The sequence below is a fragment of the Eubalaena glacialis genome, chromosome 10 (assembly GCF_028564815.1).
Source record: "Eubalaena glacialis isolate mEubGla1 chromosome 10, mEubGla1.1.hap2.+ XY, whole genome shotgun sequence".
NCBI lineage: Eukaryota > Metazoa > Chordata > Mammalia > Artiodactyla > Balaenidae > Eubalaena > Eubalaena glacialis.
The window spans coordinates 78,172,615-78,191,356 of NC_083725.1; the positions used below are offsets into that span (position 1 = coordinate 78,172,615).

The window sequence follows — 18,742 nt, forward strand, 5'->3', positions numbered from 1 at the left end:
GAGGTGGCTAAGGGGAGGAAAGACGTTTCCGAAAAGGGGACCAGCAGAGCAGTGGCTGGGAGACTTGGCTATACAGACAGGCAGTCTACGTGGGTAATTATCAATTTAGACTCTGAAGTCAGACTGTTTAGATCCTGGCTTTGAGGATCCATGAGCCAGGTGGGAAATTTACTTTCTTTTTCGATGTCTTAGTTTCCTTGTTTATAAATGGGACTAATGATAGTACTTTTCTCATAGTGTTGTTATGAGAGTTAAATGCATTGACAGATAAAGTGCTTAGAATAGGGCCAGGTACAGAATATACACTCTGTAAGTATTAGCTGTTATTGCTACTGAAATGTTTAGAGGAACATTAAGTCCTTAGGTCTACCTAAAGTAGGCTATAATCTGCGCATTGTGTTTGCATTTGAAGGTTGCAGCTAGACCTTGGAGATTGGTTGGGTGGATCCTAGTGGTAAAGAGGATTCAGGTATCCACAAATGTCTGACCTCTAAGCTTTCTTGTATTCAGATGCTTGAATACCTCAATTTGTACCTGAGTTTCCTTAAATTTTCTTAAAGAAAGTCGGAATAATTTCTTAAAAATTACAAAAACAATGGAACATAAAAAAGTGTAAAATAAAAACCCATAATGTCACCCTCCTAACAGAGTAACTGTTTCCTTTTTATTTTCACTTTATTTCTGTAGAAATATGCGTAAAACTAGAGTTGTAATTACATATATATGTATACACGTAATTTTATATATATACACACAATTTTGTATTTTGCTATTTATTTATGTATCTCTCTGCCTGCCGGCCTATGTATCTATCTACCAATCTATCTACTTTTTTAGCCGCGCTGCGCGGCATGCGGGATCTTAGTTCTCCCCAACCAGGGATCGAACCCATGCCTCCTGCAGTGGAAGCGTGGAGTCCTAACCACTGGACCGCCAGGGAATTCCCCTGTATTTTGCTTTTTAAAATGAATATTCTTTGAGAAACTTTCCCTCATGGTTCAGTTTGTTTTTAAAAATTTTTCTTGTAAAAGAATGCACAGTTTTCCTTTGCATTCATGTACTGTAGTTTTCTTAGTCATTCTGCGATTCATGGTATTATACATGATTCTGCAATGTAGATATTTGTGCTCCTTATTTTTTTCTACCCTGGGATTTTCTCTTTTTGATAAATTTCTAGGGTTAAGGTTACTAGGTCGAAGAATTTCACGCTTTTGAGGCGCTTTGTAAGTATAGCCATTTGGATCTTCACATCCCCAACATCACTAGCATAGTTCCTGTGTCATGTTCACTACAGATGTTCTTACTGTCTTTTAAGGTTTGCTGATTAGGAGATTTAAAATAACACCTTAAACTTGCTTGAATTTGCCATTCTTTCCCCCTCCTAGCGAAGATGCGTATTTTGTCATATGCTTATTCTCCTGTGTGACTTGTTCATTCATTTCCTTTTCTGGTTGTGTTCATGGTTTTTTCCAGTACAAATGTGAATAGTTAATTCACTGTAAATATAAGCTTTGTGTTGAAAAAAAAATTCAGGTGCAGGGAGCAGAACTCTTTCCCTGCCCTGCAGTAGTGAGGCTCTCATCCGTGCCACTGCATTTCTGGAGAGGGAGAAAGAGGCACCAGTGCTTGCCATGTGCCAGCTCTGCTGGGGTCACGGTGGCCAAGAGTCTGGACTCTCCACTGGCCTTGCTTTTCAGCTGCTTTTTATTGTGAGCAGAAAAATAGAGCAGCTGTCCATTATCTCGGCTCTAACAGTGTGCTCACTTCATTTACAGGGTCTCTCCTACTCCTCATGTCCCATACACACACACCTGGTACAGAGCCAGCATACAGTAGGCAATTTGTTTTCATGTGTCATAGATCAGGGGTTGGAATGGACCTTCCTTGACATTCTTCTGCCCACTCTAGTCCCCTGCACAGCATCCCTGCTCAACTGTTCCTTGATTACCTCCGGCGATGGGAGGTTCAGTGTCTCACAAAGACAGACCTTGGGCTCAAGGTGAGATAGATCTGGGTTTGAATTTCTGTTTGACCAGTGGATAAAAGACTTACTGTTTCTAAACCTTATTTGCTTCATTATCTGAATAATGGATATTGTAATATTACATCTCTACCTAATATAGATGTGATGAGGATTAGAAGAAATAATAAAAAATCGAGTCTAGATCCCTGTTCCTCACACACAGTAGTGTTGAATAAATGTTAGCTGTGAATATTATCTCCACTTACTACTACAAGGCATTTCCTTGAACTTTTACCATTACATCTGATTTTAAGAATCAAAAATATTTTTTGTATCCGTTAATTAGAATTTTGCTGAATTGGCAAAGAAGCTGCAACACCCACAGTGACTTGGAGTTTGGAGTATATTCTTCCATCATGTAGGTGTTGGATAGGCATTGTCTTTGAGCTGATTCCAGCTTGGACCATGATCCCAGCTGCTGGACTGGACAGTGCTGTAATGCATCCAGGTTGACCCCTTCTTGGTTTTCAGAGTCTGATTTTACAGACCCCTTGTTTGTCTTTCTTCCCTTTCCTGGCTGGTGTTCCTGCCCTGGCATCCCCAGTAGAGGATGGACAAAAACATTTAGAGGAAACGAAACTCTGTTCCACTTATTAGTTACCTGTTCTCTTCCGCAGAAAATAGCGTAGTAAAGGGAGGGCTACGGTAGAGGTCATGCTTCCAAGTGCATCGTCATATGCCCAGCCCCAAATGTTGCTTTGGTATTATAGAGTGAGCCAGTACCAGGGTGGTCGGGGCATAAGTTAGGCTGTACTGACTCTTCTTATTCCTAGACTTCAGCATTTCAGTATTCTTGCTTTAGCTTGCTGAGACTATCATTGACTATCTGAGAGCTCCTCAAAGTCTCATGTGATTTAAGCAGATAGCTTTTACCCTCGGGGAACCAATGTCACTGGTGTTCGTATTAGGTCCACGACTCTTAGGATTGTGATGTTCGTCATTGTCTAACCCAGCTCACTGTGCTCTGTAGAGAATAACTTGGTGGGAACTGCCCCCCACCCCACCTCCACAGCCGGTGTCTCGGGAAGTTCTTCCCATTAAGTGTCCATTTCAATTTTAAAAATAAAATATTAGGGAATTTAATGAATTTCAAAAACAGCGCTGATGTGTTGGTGATTAAGATTTTAAGCAGTGGTCTCTGAGGAGCTGGTTGGAGGGGAGGATTAACAAAATTTAAAAAGCAAATCCCGGGTTATAGGTTATGTGCGGAGAGGGGTGATGTTTAAGGTATTTTAACAGACAGTATGGACATGGACCCAATGGAAGACACTGGAGGCCCCCGGGTGTGCCAGGCACTTACATGTACTTGTTGGATACTGAGAAGATTGGGGGCACTGGAAGAGGGGTGGGAGCTAAGGGGGACAGGCATTCAGTGGGCTTGGGCCACTGACTCTTTCCAGTTCGTATGGAAGTATTTCAGTATTTGAAACAAGCAGGGTGGCTGTACAAGTGAGGCACTGATGGGGGGCTGGCAGTGTGAGGGGGTGGGAGCAGCCTCTGAATCACCTTTGACAGGTGTTCAGAGGTGTTAGATCCATTCCTTGCTTGCCTTCCTTTATCTCAGTGCTTAGGGGACCTTTGTGGTGCTGGCCCTGTTGACCTCTTGGTAGGCGCTCGGAACGTGTCACATTAGACTTTAGGGTTCTCTGTTTGGAAAGCCCTGAGACACATTGCTTTAATTAGAAAACACTACACGTGGCAGGCACCGTCCCTGTCTTCATGGGGTTCCCAGTCTTCACCAGTGGCTTCAAGTTCTTCCTGCCCCTGGACTCTAGGAATTTGTCCGTAGGAAATCATTACAAGGATGTTTGCCATACAGTGAAAAGCTAGGCAAAATCTAAATGTCCAGCCATGGGGAAATAGTCAAATAATGGTATATCCGTGACATGGAATACTATACCTCTTAAAATTCATGAATACAAAGGATATTTCAGGACTCAGGAAAATGCTGAGTGTAAAATGTTAGGTGGACAATAAAAGAACCCCAAACTATAGGGAATAATAATAATAATGTTACTAGTACAAGGATATACATCAAAATGCATTGTTAACACTGACTATTGTTTGGTGGAGGGCTGTGGGTAAAGGTAATTTTCTCCTATGTATGTTTCTGAATGTTCCACTTTTTCGGTCATCTGTGGGTATTAACTTTATAATTAGAAGCGTTCCATAAATATTATATTCCTTAAATCCAGTTTAGAGTTTAAAAAGTTATTTGTATAATCAGCGACCGAGTATATTGAATTTAAACTTGGAGAAACACTTTTGGAGGTTGTGTTTATCGCCTGTAAAGGAAGCTGCTGACTTGGTGGAATAAAAATAAGAGCCTAGGTCAGCCTCCCGGTGCGGGGGCCCCAGCTCCCCCGGCTTCCAGACTGCAAGGGTTCCAAGAGGCCCTAATGCGCTTCTTGAAAGGCTCTCCTTGGCTTCTTATTAATGTCCCTCGCTGAGCCGTGCTCTGCTCTGCTGGCTAACCTTGTCAGAAGGTTACCCGTGGCTCTCCAGGTCTCAGCTAATTTTAAACCCAGTGTGCCGGCCAGTGCAGTGGCGTGGCATTGCGCTGCGGGGAAACGAACACTCCCTGGAAGACACGGCTGGGGAAAGATGAGCCGAGTCCCTGGGTTTTTCTCCTCCTCCTGTAAGTGACCAGGCACGCTGAACAAGCAAAGAGAGCTGGGATAATAATGAGAGCTTTTATGGTAAAAATCAGGATTATTAAAGATCTTTTAGCAGTGGCAATCAATGCTGGTTGATAATTGCACGGTGTGATGTGTCCTGCATGAGCTGTGTGAATTCTGACCGCCCGAGCAGGAGCGAGCTGGATGAGGTCCTCGCTTCCCGGAACTAGACTCTGACTGTTTTTAAAGCAGAATGAAACTGCCTCTCATTTCACTATTTATTTGGTGTTCTTCTAAATTTGTAGAGCTCAAACTCTGCTGGTAGTACGTTCCTTTTCTGAAGTTTTTACTGATTTGATTGGGAGAGAGCTAGTATTTCTTAAACGCTAAAAAATAAAACATACAGAATCTGCGTGTCTGCATGTCTATTAGCTGCTGTTGGCTGCCACTAAGATTGTCATTTTAAGTACCTCCTTTTTTTAAGCATTTGCAATAGAGTCCTGTTTAGATTACTGCTGTGCCATATAATACTTGTAACCCTGATATTTTAACATGAAACATAAATCAGTAACTGCAAAATAACATGACATGGGGGAACCTTTCTCCATCAAAATTAACTTAAAAACAACCAACCAACCAACCAGAGAATCCTTTTTTCCCCCCCTTTTGGATTTTTTTTTCTTTTTTTTTTTTTTTTTAAATCTTCTTTCTCTTTTAACACCTTCAGGCTGGGAATCTTAGGTGCCTATTAGAGTTAGCCGTCTTCCCCTGCCAGGGCATTCACAGCGTCTCTCACATGTAAGAGATTACAACGGGAAACTTCACCCACCCAGTTCACTGCCTGGTCTGGGGTTTACCTGCCCAGCTGGAAGAAGGGCATCTTTCCTAATAGCTGGGTCTCTATCTGCTCTCTTATAAAACAGTTGTGAGGAGCCAATTAAAAAGGCATAGTGTGTGGAGTAAACCAAGATGAAAGCACAATGGATGGAGATTCAATAACCTGCTAACTCCCTGTAGTGATTGAAGTTAACTTTGTTTGAAGTACCCAGGCTGGGTCAGACCACATCAAGCCAGCAGTGTTCCTGCAAGAGGATAGCACAGGAGTGAACTGTAATTTTATTTTAGGGAAAAAAAATACATAAATGCTTTTTATTGGCCTTTTCTGTTTTGAAGGTCTGTCCCTCCTTCACTAGGCCTGATTAGCTCTGTCATGTTTGGATTTAATTTTGAGAAAATTAAAGCTGAGTAATATCAGGAATTTGTTGAATGGGAATACTTGTTGAAATCTTCATTGACCCAAATCTGACTTTTATAAATAGTATTAAATAAGCAAACTTAAAAAAAAAAACAAAAACAAACCCATCCCCCTCTTGCCTTAAAATAATGTTTTTAAAAGCACATTCAACATACTTAAGTATAATATATAAGCTACTCTGGATTGGATGCTAAATGAATGAGTTATTGCAGGGGCTGTAGTGGTGATGTTAGGAGTATACTTACGAATTTAAAGTACATTTTGTAAAACCCAGTTCCTCTTCCACACAGACTCCAATGTCTGCTTTTCTTCTCCTGGTTTTCTCTTTCTCACCTTTCCCCTCCTGCACTTGGCCTGCACGCCTGCCTGGTGTAGGCCCGCTGTTATTTTTGTGGTAACCTGACACTTTGGCCAGCAATTGCAGCCCCCAGGTCCCTGGGGGGTGAACTTGCTGTGAGCTGAAAAGGCAGGCTCCCGATCTGATCTCCCAGGTAGAGCAGCTGCTGTAGCAGGGCTGGGGGATGCCACAGACTGGGGAGGAGGGGTGTGTGTCACCAGTTCAGCCCTCGGATTGTGGCTTGTCAGGCAACAGGCCCTACCTTGAGGTGGGGGGCCAGTAGAGGCCAGCTGGTCAGGGGTTTTGGAGGCTGGAGGAAGGTTTTAAGCTACTGCCTTTTTTTCATTTCATTCTGTGGGTCTGGTCTAGAGTATGCCTGAGGCTGTCTTTGTGATTCCTTAGGCAAGGATGAGTTTCTTAATAGTCACGAAGATTGTATTAATATTTTATGTTAAACTAAAGCGAACAATTTTATCAAGCTGGGGTAGGGATGAGGTACAGAAATGAATGGGACAGAGCCCCTGTCTTCTGAAAATCTGCAGTATAGCAGGAATGACAGATATATAAGCAGTAAGTATTAATTATAGTTGTGTACGTTCATTCAGCAATTATTTGAGGACCTGCAGTGTGTCAGGCACAGTTCTAAGACGTGTGCACACATACCCACTGATCTGTAAGCATACAGATTAAGTAATGTATATAATGGCTGCCGAGGATTGAGACATCTGTACTTACATGGATCATCTCGTTTAATCTTTCAACAGGTATGTAATGTTAATTCTCATTTTGCTTTGTACCTGCGCGCGCACGCACACACACACACGACACCCTGAGACACAGCTAACAAGTGGAGAACTCAAAATTAAAACCTCTGGGATTCTAAAATCTTACGTACTCTTTATATACACATATTTTTAACTGTTTGGCCATATAGACTCTCCAGATGCACAGTGTCCTCCCTGGAATTGTAGGGGTGCCCACAAAGGAAAGCATTTAGCAAACATTTTTGGAGTTCCAACAATTCATCTGATAGTGAGAGATGTTAAACACAGGAATGCCAAGGGACTTACCGATCAGCTAGAAACAGTATCTTAAGAGAAATTACAGTGAAGCGTACCAAGTATGGTGTTGGAAGTTTGCTTGAGGTGCTATGAGGACATGGAAGTGACTTCTCCTAGTGGTGGAATCTGCCAAGGCTTCCCAGAGGAGAGGTTGGTGGCTTTGGTCTTGAAAGGACCAGTAGACATTCATTAGATGGAATTGCTGGTGAGAGAAGCAGCTGAGCAGAGGGGCCCAGGTGGCTGAGGGGGTGAAGTAGGCAGCCTGCTGTGCCTGGGCACCTTGGAGTGGTCTCTGGCTGGAATGTGGGGGACTGCACAGGTGCCTGAGAAGCAGGCTGGGGGCAGGTGGTCAAGGCCATGGGTGCCCTGTTACGCAGTTAGGTCCTGGAGGGTGTGGGCCTCTGCTGAAAGATTTAAAGTGAGCATAGGATGAAAGTCATATTTGCATTTTGGGAAAACTCTGGCTGAAGAATAGCACAGGAGAACCTGGCTAAAAATACATGAGCTGGGGATTCTGATTCAGTACCTCTGGCATCAGGGCTGAGATCTGTATTTTTAAGAAGCCATCTATGTACTTCCAGGGTCGGGAACCTGGCAGAACTAGGTTGTTGGTAGTGGTGGTGTTTGGGGACATAGGGGACAGCCCAGCTCAGAGAGATGTGAAGAGGTCCTGCCTGTGAGACGGGAGCAAAGTTAGTGGGGGTGGAGAGGAGTGGATGGGATGCAGTTGAGAGGTGAGGGGCCGAGTGGACATTCTTGGTGACGAGTTGCGTGGGAAGGGATGGGAGAAGCCTGAGATGATGGCCCTCCTTTGGGTGCTGATTCAGCCAGGTTCTCTGAGGAGCAGAATCCCTCAGAGGGAGCTGAGGGATTGGGTTCCCTCACCCAGGGCCTGGAAAATCCTTTTTGGATTTTCTTGGGTGCTTTTAGAGACAGATCCTTAATACAGAAAAGTGACTTTGAAGGTGTCAGTGCCCGGTATGCCAGGTCTGTGTGTCTGTGAGGGTTTGGGTTTGTTTGCTTTGTCTTTGGGCCTTTTGGACTCTCAAGTCTCGCCCTGTAAGTAAAGTCCTCATTAGTCATTTGGACTGAGCAGGCATCAACACCGTGAATGTCCGAGAGGGGGAGGGCTTTAGCGGCAGTTCATAGGTGTAATTGGAAATGGTGTAATTGTAATTGGAAATGCATTTTGATGAGAGAGAGGAGTTCCTTGTTCCTCTACCAGGGTTAGCAGAATCTGCAGGAGGAAGAGATCCTGGAAGGAAATACATATCTCTCCCCTTTATTATTATTTTTTTTTCTAAAGAGACTCCTCCTTTGTGCGTGTGTGCGCGCGCTGGGGAGGTGTAGAAATATTGATTGAATCAAGCTGTGGCCTTTTGCCTTTTTTGCTTGATACAACTGCCTCATTTGCTGGGGTGGGGAGTGTTGGGGATGAGGAGGGAGGAGTCCGGTGGTGGGTGTCATGGCCAGAGTCAGCTTTCCTTCAGAGCACCTTGGGCCTCGCAGAAGTGAAGCAGATGTTTCGCCTGAATTTCAGAATTGGGTGCCTCAGCTTTTCTGTCCATGCCTCTCTTTGCCTGGGGTTCTTTTTAATATAATTTAACTTTATTTATTTTATTTTTGGCTGAGTTGGGTCTTCGTTGTTGCTCACGAGCTTTCTCTAGTTTCAGCGAGCGGGGGCTACAGTTCGTTGCGGTGCGCGGACTTCTCATTGTGGTGGCTTCTCTTTGTTGTGTAGCACGGGCTGTAGGCGCTCGGGCTTCAGTAGTTGTGGCACGTGGGCTCCATAGTTGTGGCTCGTGGGCTCTAGAGCACAGGCTCAGTAGTTGTGGCGCACGGGCTTAGTTGCTCCGCGGCATGTGGGATCTTCCCGGACCAGGGCTTGAACCCGTGTCCCCTGAATTGGCAGGCGGATTCTTAACCACTGCGCCACCAGGGAAGGCCTGCCTGGGGTTCTTGCCCCACTACATGCCCTGACGCGCTTATGGACTGCTTAGAGCTGGTGTTGTGCACACAGTAGGTGCTCAAGTAATATTTGTTAATTTGAATGACTGGTGTATTGTCTAAAGGGGAGCAATACTTATTCTGCCTCAGCCAGTTTCCTGCCAGGATTCTTTCTCTGACTGAAGTTGCAGTGGGTATAAAACAAGGACCAGTTTTCCATTTGGAGGGCAGGGATGGGGGCGAGGGTGAGGGTGAGGCTTTAATTGGCCCCTGAATTTGCATCCCTCTCAGTGTAAGACCAGTTTTGCAGCTGCTCCATCCCTGTATCATCATTAAATGGCAGATGTGTTTCTCATTGGAGAGGTGGGGACTCAGTTGTATCAGTGACCCTGGGAACGGGTAGACATTTGTGAACAAGCAGTGTCATACATTTTTGGTTTGTTGATACACTTGCTCACATTGCCATTTGCACGTTGGCCATGTGCACACATGTGTCACTGTGTAAGCATAGCAGTCTAGTCCCCACGTTGGGTTCAGGATGACCGCGCTATCAGCGAGGGACCAGGGAAATACGTGGAACCCTCCACGACCAAGTCTGAGAGCATTTATTGGAAGAGCTGAGTGACTGGGCACCAAGCGGAGTGAATCCTGTGGTTCTAGGCTGTTTAAACAAGCACACCTGTATAAACGGTCATTGTCTTTTCGTGCATTAGAAGGCCTTTATAAATTTGGAACGATTAAGCGATGAGCCACATTGTAACACTTGAATTTATCTAGAGAACTCTTTTGGTCTTGGACCACACTGAAAATGCTTTTGATTAAACAATTTGGATTCCAAATTTATAAAATTGCCGGTTCTTCATCCTTTATCCCCCCAAATACACACATACACTAACACACACACCCTCCCTTTGGGAGCTGCTTGCATACTCCTGATATTGCTGGCGTTTTCGTGTTGCCTTTGAATGAAACAACCCAAACTTTTTGTTGCTGTGTGTGTGGCCCCTTGTGGTCTGGCTCAGTTTACCTTTTGTTTTCTTGCTTTGTCTTTTCTTCACCACATCCCCTCCACAGATACCCTTCTCTGCACAGGCCTCCCTGAGCTTTCTCATAATTGGCCCAGTAAATCCTACTCAGACTTCAAGACCAGCCTAAGCATCACCTCCCATGAGGCCCTTGTTGACCTGAGAGACAGAATCAGCTCCTATTTCTGTGCTCCAACAGCACTTAGTTCATTCCTCTTTTGACATATTATATTCATGCACTTGTTCATTCATTTATTCACCCGTGGGTTCATTATTTTAGGCACCCTTTGGGTCATTATTTTTGGGGAGCATTGACTGTGTGCCAGACCTTCATTAAATGCCAAGGACAGGAAAATGACTAAAGGCATGGACCTAAGCCTTAAAGATCTCACAAACCCACAGGGTTGACAGCCACAGAGACAGATCATTCCTGTGCAGTGAGTGAGAAGGTTCATTTGTCCTAGGGAGCGAAGGTGCTTTCTGCAGGAACATGGCGGGAGTGGCTTCCCAGTGAGTGGCTTGAAGTCTTGAAGGATAATTAACCTACTTCTCTGTCTCCCTGCTGGAAGGGTGCTCCTTGAGGGCAGGGAGGGGAGTATGTTTATTTCCTCTCTCTAGTGCCTGGCACATGGGTGGGGAGACATGGGGTGGGGGGTTTCAATAAATCTTTTATCGTATTGAATTGAAACAGATAATAAAAAGAAAACAGAAATCATTTCCCCTTCGTGATTCAGCCCTGTCCTGTTTCAGAATGAATTTAAGGCAGCAAGGCTGTAAAAGAGCACAAATTAAAAAGCAGGGAAAGAAGGAAGAAAAAGAAGAGGATTGAGGTAGGGACCTAAAGTGGGTTTGGGAATGAAACCAAACTTGCTGACCATATAACCACCGTGCTTTCTCTGAGGGGCCTGCCAGTGGGGCTTAGTGCTCTTTGGCAGCGAGTGAGAAGCCTAGTCGGGTGAACACGAGGTGAAAAACACGTGGTGTTTTGTTGGTTATCGAACTTTCCATTGGGACCTTTGTAAAGAGCAATCTGTGTAATGTGATGAAGGACATACTCAACTTCTTGGAGTACATCCAGTGACTAGTTCATGGGATGTTTCTGGGTATGCTGATGGTATCACGTAAAAGCATAATTCAATAAAAGCAGTTTATCCAGAGCTCCTGGAATACACTTTCTCTAAGATAACTGTGGAATCACTCTGGGACTGGAACAGATAGTTCTACCTGCTGTTCTGTCTGTCCCTCTTTTATCCAGTGTCCTAATGCTACATGCCACTGCCCTCGGTCCTAGAGGTCACACAAGCTCTGTTTCTGCTCCCAAGGAGTTTTATGATCATGTGTTGGGAGTCAGAAAATACTCATGTATGATATGGGATCAGTATCTCTATGATCAGACACATTAGAAATGGGTATTTAAAGTAAGATGGGCCAGACCAACACTCACACAAAAATGTAAACATATGATTTTTGATGGTTGAGAGGATGGAAAGGAACAAAATTTGTCGTTGTGCATTGTGTTCTTGGTTACCCTAAGTTGGCAGGAAAGAGGAGTTTTTTCCTTCTGGGCATGTTGGAGCCTAAATTTTGGATTCTCTGATGCGGTGATGATGATAGTCACATGGATCCATTGGGTCTTTAGAGAGCATTTGAATGCCACTGTACCCAGTTGAAGACCCTGAGCAGAGCTTGGACCTCACAGTTCAGCACTTTCAAATGCCATCTTGGTCCAGTTTTCCTTGTCGATTGGCTTATGACCCAAGCAGAAGTCAGCTCTGGATTTACCTGTTGCTGCTTTCCCCCAGCGTGCTGTGTAATAATCCAGGGTAGATAGAGGCATGGCCAGAATGGGAGAAGCATCCTAAATTGTAGAAACTGGAGAAGGCAGGCCAGGACCGTTTCTCTGTGTAGAGTGGAGAAGGCCACTCCTAATGCAGCAGAATTAGGATTCCACATCAGCCAAAGGAGCTGCATCCGGGCAGGTCAGCTGCTGGGACTTGGAGTCAGTCCAGAGCCAACATATCATTAAGTTGGCCGGCAATGAGCTGTGTAACATTGAGTGAGTCTCCACCAGCTTTTGTAAGAAGGATGACGCCCCAGGCATGACCTACAGACTTGCCACCTAGGGAACAGCACCTTGATTGCATGAGGCCCATTTGTTTGGCATTCCTTCTGGCCTGGGGCTGAGATGGACTCTTTTGAAATGCTTGTCTTAGGGTCTGACCAAACGCAGCATATGTGTTTATCTGATGTGTTGGTAGCTTTTAAAATATGAACTGTCAGGATGTCCCTGGTGGTCCAGTAGTTAAGACTCCGTGCTTCTACTCTAGGGGGCACAGCTTTGATCCCTGGTTGGGGAACTAAGATCCCACGTGCCGCACGGTGTGGCCAAAAATAAAAAATAAAAAAAGTAAGTAAAACTGGGGCTTCCCTGGTGGCGCAGTGGTTAGGAATCCGCCTGCCAGTGCAGGGGACACGGGTTCAAGCCCTGGTCCGGGAGGATCCCACATGCCGCGGAGCAACTAAGCCCGTGTGCCACAACTACTGAGCCTGCGCTCTAGAGCCCACGAGCCACAACTATGAGCCTGAGTGCCACAACTCCTGAAGCCCGCGCGCCTAGAGCCCGTGCTCCGCAACAAGAGAAGCCACCGCAATGAGAAGCCCGCGCACTGCAACGAAGAGTGGGCCCCGCTCGCCACAACTGGGGAGAGCCTGCGCGCAGCAACGAAGACAGCCAAAAATAAATAAATTTTTTAAAAAGTAGAATAAAATATGAACCGTCTACTTTTGATTTTTAATTTGTACTCATTGTCATTTAAAATGCTGAGGCATCATGATAGTCTGATGGTGAATCTCACCAACTGAGAAAGTAACATTACCCATGACTTAGTGACTAAGGAGTATTCTTTTCCTGGTATTTGTTTTCTTTGTTTAAGCATTAGGATTGGTGAGTCTACTTGAAATGTGTGTTCACTCTACAGACCTTTTGGAATGGAGGAGTTAGTTTGGGGGGTTTTCTTTGACTGTTATTCCTGGGAAAGGGCTTAGGAATTTTCCTTTTGAAATGCTACTTACTGCTAACTCTTGTGGCATTTTTTTCTTTTTTCCCTCTTAGAGCATTAAAGAAGCTTCTGTTTCTGGCTTTGAAACGTGTTTCCCAAGGTTAAACAACCCACCTTCCAGGGATCCATGACTTGGGCTACAGGTCATGTCATCCAGCTCATGCTCCCCTTACAGGTGCACTGTCTTGATAGCAAGTCTTCTCTTGGAATGGTCAGATGGCATAGATTGCCTGGACCTGAGTGTATGGCCTTGTCTTTCTGAAGGAGCCTACTGATGAAGGAGAGCAGTGATTAAGCTTGCCTGGTGGTGGTGAAGAGGAAAGGAAGAGACAGGAATTTCTGTTCTTAATGGCTAACATTCATTAAGGGGATGGAGAAGGTGATTCCCTCAAAGGCTGGTAATACAGAACCGCATAGCATGAAATCAATCAAAGCCTTTCTCGAGCTGTCACCTGGGCAAGTACTTGGAGCTGATGGAGTGGAGAATTAATCAGGGAATCCCAGGAGGGTAATGCTAAGACCTCTGATGGGGTGCTCAGCATCGGGGTCTTGGTGAAGAGGTATTGGCTTGTTGATGGATCCTGTTGATATAGAAGTGATTTTCGAAAATGAGAAGGAGTAATTATCTCCTCCTTCCTGCTGAAATTAGAGGGAACCTATTGGCAATCGGAGTGTATGACACTAAGGCTCACTGGCTGATACTGACTATACAGCAGACGTTCCATCTCTCTGGAGACTGCCTTCAAAACCGGGCTGCCGATCCTCACCTGTATTTCTCAGGCCACTTGTTAGCAAGTTTGGCTAGTGTCTGAAATGGTAGGAAAATAACAGCTCTCCCCATTTACATATGCAAAAGTGATGAACCGTCATTAGTGTCTGACATTCCTCCCAAGTACCCAGGGAGGTGAGTCAGTATCATAACTATTCATTAGGAATTAATTAGACTGTGCTTCATGGTGTCAGTTGTGGACAGAGCTGAGAATTCAGCACTGCCTACATTCTCTCCCTTTGGAATCCAGCCTCCAGCTCACTGTCTAGTGAGGATGTAGTTGGAGTCCGGTATTCCCATGGAATGTGCACTCTATCTGGAGCAATGACTATTAAGCATATATGACTTCGGTCAACTTATTTAGGCCTCTGGACCTCATAAGGTAGGAATAATACCCAGTGCGGGCAGTGCAGTTATTAAATACGATCCTGTAGGTCAGCAGTCCCCAACCTTTTCGACATCAGGGACCGGTTTCGTGGAAGACAGTTTTTCCACGGACCGGGGTGGGGGGCGGGGTGTGGGGCGGTGATGGTTCAGGCGGTAATGCAAGCGATGGGGAGCGGCAGATGAAGCTTTGCTCTCTCGCCTGCTGCTCACCTCCTGCTGTGCGGCCCGGTTCCTAACGGGCTGTGGACTGGTCCTGGTATGCGGCCCGGGGGTTGGGGACCCCTGTCCTAGAAGACCCAAACCATATTTGTCCCTTTAACACAAAGGGCTCTTGGTTGTCTGTAATCGTGATTAATAAATAAGAAGTTGAATCAGACAGCTAACTCTTGGTTATCCAAACTGTGCTTGGCATAAGTCTGTCCTCTTACATCTTCCTGATTTGCTGATTTCCTTTGGGGCTCTTATTATTCATTAGAACCTTGGCCAGAGTCAGGGTGAGGAATGGGAAAGGAGCTGAAACTCTGACCCTTCTCATGGAAAGCTTGGGTGATAAGTTCAGTCATGTTGTTATCAAAGAATGTTCAGTTCACATCATTTGGTTGTTGGTTCATTTTTTCTTTCTTTGAATATTTATTATGCCAAGTACTGTGCTAGCACAGGGGATACCTATGGTGACTGTAGTAGTCCTTGCCCTCAAGGACATTGGGATGTGGATGGGGGGAGTGATAACAAACCAACTTAGTCTAAGTTCTCTTATAGGTAGTCTTTGGAAACACAGGCGATGAATGATGAAGTTGGTTTCCTTCAGTGTTAACGGTGGAAACTGAGGCACATGGCGGATACTGTGTGGTCCAGGGTTACTCGGGTAGAGGCAGAGTCCTAACTTCCAGTCTGCCTCTTTTCTTGTTGCCTCACAGAGTATGAAGATATTGGCTAAAATAAGCTTTATGGATTTTTTTTTAGATCCTCACGTTCAGTGACATTTCCCTAATCATGAGGGTTAGTTAAAAGTAATCCTTTTATTTAAGAGCTCTTAAATCACCAGTAAGTGGGTGAGATGCTTACATTATGAGAGACCCACAGGAATTAAAATGAAGGGGGCAGCGATTCCTGCGTCATACCCCTTGTGCATACGTCCCTTGGATAGAGTTGGTGTCAGAAGCACCTGCATTGACCATCTAACCTCTTTCTTCCCCTAGACTTTTAAATCAAAATATGTACTGGTTGAATACTATGTATATGTATGTGTGTGTGTGTATATACACACACACACACACAAACACATATATATGTATAATGTTCATCATAAGATGTCATTCCAGTGTGCTCATGTTACCTGTCTTGAAATGTAAGTGGGTAATCCTGAAAGAATGATTCATTTAGGGAGTTGGCTATTAGCAGGAATGTTTGGGTCACTGGTAACATTTCTTTTTGGAGTTTATTCCAGTGTGGCTGGGAAGAATTTCAGGAAAAAAGGAGGTTTTAGAAAAGTGTTAATGATGGAAACTGAGGCACATGGGGGCTACATGACATATAGTACATTTTCAACCAACAACATTTTCCCTTCTCTCTTTTGTTTTAGGCATTCATTTAGATTTAGGGTTATTCCCCTCAACGAAACTTCCCAGAAGAACATGAAAACTATTGATCGTGTGCATTATAAGTGCAGGCGTTTGTTACCAATTTAAATTTTCCATTTAGGCATCTGAAGACCTTAAGGAAGAGGATCCTTTAAACTTATTTCCCAAAGGGAACCATTAGGGAAGCTCCTTCATTTCTTTACCATCCCATTATCAGTAGGTGTTGGGGCATCACAAGGTCCATACCACTGTCTAGAGATGATGGACTTGAAAACGTCATCTGTTCATGGTTTTTCAGATGATAGAGCACCTTCATTCATTATCTCACTAAATCTTTATAGAAACTCCATGGGGTAGAGTCCCTCCACTACTTAATGATTTTTCTGCACTGGGATTGCATTTAATTTATTATTTTCATTTTGTAAATTAAAACCTGAGCCTCTAGAGATTGCCTAATTTAGTCTGGGCTGCGTGGCTAATGGGTGAGACAGGTTTGGAATCCAGATCAGTTTGAATCTTAATACCATACCCGCCCGGCCCCCCCTCCCACCCCGCCGCCCCCTCCACCCGCCCTGCCCCACAATACTACGTTCTTCATTTACTGAAGTGAGTGAAAGTTGGCTCCCTTGCTCAAAGGATGTATGAGGAGGTGAGGACATCAACTCTGCAGGCACAGATATTCTATGCGTATATCACTTGATTAGATCTTATTGTTGGTAATAAGCAGGTGCTTGTTATTGTACATTCAGAAGCCAGGTAGAATGGGTGGTAGTTAACTAATTCCACACATTTTTAGGATGCTCCTAATGTGTGGCTGATTCTCTCAAAGCCACTAGATACAAGGATGGTTTCCAGGATGAGGTGGATTTTGAGCTGGGCTGGAAGGGAACTGAGGGATGGAATTTGGTATCCAGTACGGGGAGCTTTTCTCAGCCACTCCTAGTCTTGTGATTGGAAACTCTGCCCATACAGGGCCTCATCTTACAATTGGGTTGTAAAACCAAGGGCCTGTAGAAGTCTGTGGATTATGTATCTGGTAGCTTCTGGGGCTGTGTCCTGGCCCTTGTCCAGAGTAGGTAATTCCATCCTGCTGAGCTCCAGTTCACCCAATGCAAGAGCCTGGACATGGAGTTCTTCTTCCCTTTGCAATAAATGAATAAAAACATGTGAGCATTTAGAGCAGCGCCTGTGCTTCCTAAGTGGATGATGGATCAGTTGATGCTAGTTAATATTGCATTCCCCAACAACCAAGGAGTTGTGACCCTTAGCTTTAGAGGTAACTTGAAGGGGTTGTCTGCAAGACTCTACTGCCTGTCTTATAAGGCCATCTACCACTTGTTGAACTAACAGGAAATTTTTCCTTATGTTGAGCCATAATCTTCTTTGGAACTTCTACAAAACAGGTCTAACACCCTCCCTGTGTGTAACACCTTCAGAAGTTGTTTGGTGTCTGAGGACATTAAGCTTGGCAGTTATGATTCAGAAAGATCTTACCAGTTTTGAGCCACTGGCTAAGGCTAAAAATAATGGAATTTAATAGAGTAGATATAAATTCCTGATTTTAGCTCCTAACCCAATTGATCAAGAGTCGGGATTCAGGAACAGCACTTGGAGGGTGGGAGCTTAGAAGTTTTATGGATCCTAAGTCCACCTCTGAGTGTCATTTATTGAAGGTTGTGGACAAACTGGGCTGGGCAAGAGGGATGATGTGAATTGTGTCTAGTCTGGAACACGGTCAGGAGACTGGGGGCTGCTCTGGTCATACCTAAATGGGTGTCTTGGGGGAGATTTGCTTCCCTAAGGCATGGATAGACCTCAAGGCTGAATGGTTAGAAGTTAACCAGGAGATGGGTTTTAGCCTAATAGATGGAAGAATTTCAACATGTTAGTACAAAGGAGGTGATACTGGGAAGGTAGTGGGTTCTTTGTTATTGTTATTGGTGATGTTCATGCATGGACTGAATGACCAGTTAATGAGATGTGTCAGAGGGGACCTCAGCTATTGAATTAGGGGTGTTGTGTTTTGGTCTGGAGACTCTGAGGCTTTCAATTATATGGTAATGTTCTTTTTAGTCAAATAAAGTTCCCCTGGTCCCCTGGATTCCATCCCTCTACCATAGTGGTTGAGCGCTGGACACAGTTTAATCTTAAAATGTGGCTCTCTGGAGTGAAGTCTTACTGCTGTGAGCTGCCTGGAGCTGAGGAATTGGCCTGTGTTTTTGCATGTGTCTGGTTTTGTTTGTTTTGTTTTGTTTAGTTTTGGGGTAAGGTGGAGAGGGAGAAGGTGAACGACTAGTCACTACTCAAAGAGTTCACATGTATTCTTATAATTTCTCTAATAAACCTCTTTGGAGCTAGACTCTAGGGTAGCGTGCAGTTCAGCTTGGATTTTATAAGACTCTTAGATCCCAACCAAGAAAAAAATGTAATAATTTGAGAATTCAAAGGCCCACACTGCAGGCATTGTAGAGTTCATCTGGGGGTCAGTCACAAAACTCTTTCTTGTGGCATAATTTATATCTTTAACATTTGGCAGTTTTTAAAGTCCTGTGTCAGTGTACATGTGTTGGTAAGAAGTAGTAAATATTTTGCTGACAAGTTCTTTGAAAGATGGATCAGTGGCAGCGTTCAAAGGCAGATAACCTGAGGGTTTCCTTTATCCAGGTGCTGCCAAATCTAAA

General features: G+C 44.4%; 1 protein-coding gene across 7 annotated transcripts in view; it reads left to right on the plus strand.

Annotated features, from left to right (window-relative positions):
- TEAD1 (TEA domain transcription factor 1) overlaps positions 1 to 18,742 on the plus strand; it is a 264,355-nt gene that overhangs the window by 63,273 nt on the left and 182,340 nt on the right. The window contains exon 1 of one of the 7 annotated variants that reach the window (XM_061201475.1): positions 4,595 to 4,661. The exons of the other annotated variants lie outside the window; for them this stretch is intronic. The gene's annotated coding sequence lies outside the window, so the exon portion shown is untranslated. Of the gene's footprint in view, positions 1 to 4,594; positions 4,662 to 18,742 lie in introns of those variants that run through there. 7 annotated transcript variants of the gene reach the window in all.